Raw genomic sequence first — 6,144 nt, forward strand, 5'->3', positions numbered from 1 at the left:
ACTAATCAAATGTCCTTTTTCTTCCTTTCAGCATCACTGGAGCAGGGCCAGGAGGAGGAGACAGAAGGCCTACCTCTCACTCCTGAAGTCCCCGAGCAAATCCACTCACTAGCGTCACACCATCTCTGCCAGGCAGGCACCAGCGCAGATACTAGCACCCCAGTGGGGATTAGATCTTCAGCTGGTGTCCTGGGGCATGGTGGTGAGGGCACATCACACTCGTTTGCAGCGTGGGCAGAGACAGAGTGTGCCCAATGCGCCGGCAGATGGAGGACTGCTGGGGACCCGGCACATGCTCGGTTGGTGGCTGATGATGTGCCTCTGGAGTTGTCTGTGAGGCAGCAGACGCTGGAAGTGCAGCACGGTATTCGGGAGGATCTGGTGGAGATACATTAGGCTATGTGTGGCATGGTGCCCAGGTTGGAGGAGTCCACGCGGAGCATCACTGATGCAATGAGCCTCGTGGCTGAGCGCCATGCTACCTCCATGGAGAGAGTGGCAACTTTCATGGAGAGGCTCCTCCAGGAGAATGATCAGGCCCCCTGGGGTTGCGCTCAGACCTGCAAGCCCTCACAGCGGCATTGGCCACAGCTGGTCAGTGCCAGTGTGGGAGATGGTCTGGGCACCAAGTATCCCAGCTGAGTGTCCATCCACCTATGAGAGGTCTGAAGCGACCTCACATCGGCTGAGCAGCTGGCTGTCGGCTCTGCGAACTCCTCTCAGGGCACTCTGGATAAGGGCAGTAGCTCCTGCGCCCCTCTGTCAGTGACCGTTGCATCCGATGAGGCTGCAACAACTGGGGAGATGCCAGCTGTGCAACCTGCCACTCCCTCCCAGGGGGAGCCATGACATGCTCCAAGGGCCAGAGGACGTGCGCCAAGGTCATCGAGGCCAACAGGACGGCACAGTGAGCAGGCTGTCTCAGGTGCCAGTGCCAGCAAGGGGACAGTACTTAGATGTAGCACCCGTCAGCGTAAATTTAAGGCATCTTAGGCACAGCACAGGTTTCTCACTGGTGCTTTTATGTTGGCCCATAGTACTTAGTCAAAGACTTGGTGTGATGTCCAACAGTGTTTTTGTTTTGCTTGATGAATTTGCTTCTGTTTACCCAAAAAATTTTGACATGTTGCCATGCCCCAGAATTTTTCCTTATTTCTGCATGTTAATGGGAAGCCATGATGTTATGAGTGAGTTGTTTGACATTGAACTTTGTTGACAAGGGCCTTAGTTAATGTTATTATCCAGGCTGATTTAGCACTCAGGTATCGAATATGGAGCCTGCAGCCCTGGTGTGTGTTGAAGGTCCTTCTGTGGTGAGCTAGCTGAAGGTTCTTTGCATTAAAAGCTCCCGGGTGTCCCTGCCTCCCTGGAGTATGCCTGGGTCAGCGTCTACCCCCTCAGTGTTCTCCTGTGCGTGCTCATCCTCAGACTCACTGCCGGGCTCATCGTGTGCATCCAGACCAACTGCGTCCACATCTTCATCGTCCACAGCGTCCCCCCTTTCCAGTGCCGGACTGTGGAGAGCGCAGCAACCCCTATCAGCGACACACAATCTGGGAGCTAGAGTGCGCCCTGTGAATGATCCAGGCATCGGGAGCACATCTTGAGAAGACCAATGGTTCTCTTCACCACACCCTTGTGCAGGCGTGACTCCTATTGTACCAACTATCTAAAGGCCACAACTGTCCTTAAATTCTATGCCTCCGGCTCTTTCCAGGGGTCTGCGGAGTCTCCAAATCAGCTGTCCACACTTGTGTCAAGCAGGTCACAGACACTTTATTCAGCCGTGCATTGACTTTCACCCACTACCACTGGGACAAGGCCAGCCAGGCTGAGAGAGCCAGAGTCTTTGCAGCGATCGCTGGCTTCCTCTGCATCTAGGGTACAATAGACTGCACACATGTGGCGCCGGGGGCTCAGCCGGGTGCCTTCGTCAACAGGAAAGGACTCCACTCCATGAACGGCAGGTAGCCTCTGTTCTTGGATGGCAGAGAGGCGTCATGAGCCACCTTCTGAGGTGATAGCCCTTGTCACCCAGCAGCCATCCATCCAGCCGGGCTGGAGCACTGAAGAGCCCCGGCACCTGGAAGTGTCTCAGGACGTAAGCGTCGTGGGAGCTGCCTGGGTACCTTGCACAGACTTGTAAAATCAGCATCCTGTGATCACACACTATCTGCACGTTCATGGAGTGGAGGCCCTTCCTGTTGACAAAGGCACCGGGCTCACCTGCTGGCGCCTTGATGGCCACATGTGTACAGTCTATAGCACCCTGGACACAGGGGAAGCCAGCAATGGCCACAAAGCCTCTGGCTCGCTGTGTCTGGCTGGCCTCGTCCCAGTTGTAGTGGATGAAAGTCAATGCAAACCTGAACAGAGCGTCTGTAACCTGCTTGACACAAGTGTGGACAGCTGATTGGGAGACTCCACAGAGATCACCCACCAAGCCCTGGAAGGAGCCAGAGGCATAGAAATTGAGGGCAGCTGTGACCTTTAGACCACTGGCATGGGGTGTCCATCCACACAGTTAGCGGAAATCTCATCACAATCATCTGACAAATGGAGGTGACTGTCTCCCTTGAGAGACGGAACCTCCTTCAGCACTGGACCTCAGGCATATTGAGGTAGCTGCTTCGCCGCCTGTATACCCTGGCAGCAGGGTTTTGTCACATTCTGCGGCCCATTCTGCCTTGCACTTCCTCTTGGCTCTGCACCCCTTCTGCCTGTTCCTCTCCTCTCAAAGGTGGCTCCCCTGGATTCTTAATGTGGGAATCCTGGCCTCCTCCCACTTTTGGCCCTCCCTTCCTCCTCAGAGGAGGTGCCTCCAGTGGAGAGCACAACTCCCATTCTCAGGCTAAGGAAAGGCTTCCTGAAAGCTGCAGGACACAGAAATGATCTTTACTGTAGAGTTCTGACCAAGGCTTTTACCCCTGTCTAGCCACTGGTATGAGTTTTAAAGTTTTCCCGCTCACTCAGGCAAGTAAAAATTACTTTCACACTTAAGTACCTCAAACATCACATTTGCGACCCCACTCACCCCTCTTAACCCACCCATAGATGAGGTTTATACAAATGTCTCCTACCCGCCTGCCCGTTGCGCCCGTGCAACATCCTGAAGCTCGCACAGGCTGTGAAAAATCAAGATCAATTGTTGCCTCAAGGGCCTTAACTGGCCCGTTAATTAATGGCGGACACGCCTCCGAACTCATAGCGCGCCGTCCTTCCCAAATATTGTGATGGCGCATGCTGACGCCAAGAGGCTCACCCGACGTCGCCATGCGTCATTTTACCTGGGGGCGTGCGGGGCCCACAGCTGCAGGCCAATGGGAACATTCTGGCCCAAGTGTATTACTGGCAGCACCTTTGTGGACGTCGCAAGTGGCTTGCGGTAAATTCAATTACCTGTACATTATCTTAACTCTTTGGGTAGAATTGATCCAGGTTTGCACTAAGTGTGGTAACAGACAGGAGAAAGGATGTTTTACCCGTCGGCTGCAATCGTGGCCTTTCATGCCGTACCGTCCCAATCCCACCTCATTAATTATGCATTTCCAGGAAACACGCTACTTCAATGGCGAGCGCGCTCTCATTCGCCCACCCCGCCAACACCTCGCTGCTTCATCACACCAGGCACCACATTTAAAGTGCAGCCGTGCACACACTGCTCAATGCTTCCAACCCAGGACTGCAGACGTGCACTGAAGATGTGGCCCCAAAAGGCAAGACGACTGAAGCCCCCTAATTTAATGATGTGTCCCTCGAGTGCCTTTTGGATGCAGTGGAGGCCTGCCATGATGTCCTCTACTCCATTTTGGATAAAGACCAACAAACAAGGTCACCAATTCAGCATGGGAGTTGGTGGCAGTGGAGGTCAGTGCTAATGCCCTGCAAAAGAGGACAGCCAATCAGTGCCACAACAGGAGGAATGTTTCATCTATTCCACCAGGGTAACTCACTCTTCTCAACTCACACACTCACAAACCCATCGCATATCCACAGGGACTTCACTCCTCAAGGGACAACAGCACTTGTGCAATGAGACTGGAGTAATTAATGATCTCATAATGATGGCGCTTCTAGGTAGCAGAAAGAATAACATGATTGAATTATACATTCAGTTTCAGGGAGAGAGGAGTGGGTCTGAGACTAAGTTTTTAAACTTAAATGAGGGCAATTATGAGGGCATGAAAGCTGAGCTGGTGAAAGTGAATTGGCAAATTAGGTTAAGGGATAGGTCAATAGAGATGCAGTGGCTAATATTTAGGGGGATATTTCAGAATGCACAGAATAGATACATTCCAACGAGTAAGGAAAAGTTCAAGGGACGGACACACCATCCATGGTTAACTAGAAAGATTAAAGATAGTACCAAACTTAAAGAAGAAGTATATGATTATGCAAACATAGATGGAAGGCCTGGAGATTAGACAGAATATAGGGAACAGCAAAGAATGACTAAAAGACTAATAAGGAGGGAAACATTAGAATATGAGAGAAAGCTAGCCAGATAGTAAGAGTTTTTATAAATATTTAAAAGAGAAAAGAGCTAACAAAGTGAGCGTTTGTCCGATAGAAAGTGAGTCTGGAGAATTGATAATGGGAAACAAGGAGGTGGCAGATGAATTGAACAGGTATTTTGTATCAGTTTTCACTATAGAGGATACAAGTAACATCCCAGAAGCAGCTATAAACGAAGAAATGGAAGTGGGGAAGGAAGTCAGGAAAATTACAGTAATCAGAGAAGTGGTAATGAGTAAACTGTTGGAGCTGCAGGCTGTCAAGAGCCCAGGTCCTGATGGACTTCATCCTAGAGAAAAGAAGTGTCTAGAGAGATAGTTGATGCATTGGTCTTAATTTTCCAAAATTCCCTAGATTAAGGGAAGTTCCCATTAGATTGGAAGATAGCAAATGTAACTCCATTATTCAAAAAGGGAGAGAGACAGTAATTGGGAATCTACAGGTTAGCTTAACATCCTCCATAGGAAAAATGTTAGAAGCTATTATTAAAGAAGCTATAGCAGAGCACTTAGATAACATCAAGCTCATCACACAGAGGTAACATGGTTTATGAAAGGGAAATCATGTTTAACCAATTTATTAGAGCTCTTTGAGGAAGTAACATGTGCTTTAGATAAAGGGGAACCGGTGGATGTACTGTACGTAAATGTCCAGAAGGCATTTGTTAAAGGTTATTGTGGAAAATAAAAGCTCATGGTATAGGGGGTAACATATTGGCATGGATAGAAGATTGGCTGACTGACTGGAAGCAGAGAGGAGGCATGAATGGGTCTTATTCAGATTGGCAAGACTAACGATTGGTGTGCCACAGGGATCAGTGCTGGGAACTCAACTGTTTAAAATTTATATAAATGTCTTGGAGGAAGGGGTGGATTGGATGGTTGCCAAATTTGCTGATGACACAAAGATAGGTAGGAAAGTGAGTTGTGAAGAGGACATAAGGAGGTTACAAAATGATATAGATAGATTAAGTAAGAGGGCAAAGATCTGGCAAATGGAGTATAATGTGGGAAAACGTGAAATTGTCCAATTTGGCAGAAAGAATAAAAGAGCTGAATTAAATATAATCTAAGTGGTGAGAGATTGCAGAGCTCTGAGATTCAGAGGGATCTGGATGTCCTAGTGCATGAATCACAAAAGGCTAACATGCAAGTACAGCAAGTAATTAGGAAAGCCAATAGAGATTTATCATTTATTGCAGGGGAAATTGAATATAAAAGTAGGGAGGTTATGCTTCACTTGTACAGGGCACTTGTGTGGCCATATTTGTAGTACTGTCTACAGTGTGGATCACCTTATTTAAGGAAGGATGTAAGTGCATTGGAAACAATTCAGAGAAGGTTTACCAGACTAATACCTAGAATGGATGGGTTGTCTTAAGAGCAAAGGTTGGACAGACTAGGCTTGTATCTGCTGGAGTTTGGAAGAGTAAGAGGCGACTTGATGGAAACATTTAAGACCCTGAGGTGTCTTTACAGGGTGATGGGAAGAAAGTGTTTACTCTTGTGGAAAAATCTAGAACTAGGGGTCACTGTTTTAAAATAAGGGGTGGCCCACTTAAAATTGAGGTGAGATGAAATTTTTTTCACTCAGAGGGTCATGAGTCTTTCAAACGCCCTTCCTGAAAAG

Source organism: Carcharodon carcharias, chromosome 15 (genome assembly GCF_017639515.1).
Source record: "Carcharodon carcharias isolate sCarCar2 chromosome 15, sCarCar2.pri, whole genome shotgun sequence".
Classification (NCBI taxonomy): Eukaryota; Metazoa; Chordata; class Chondrichthyes; order Lamniformes; family Lamnidae; genus Carcharodon; species Carcharodon carcharias.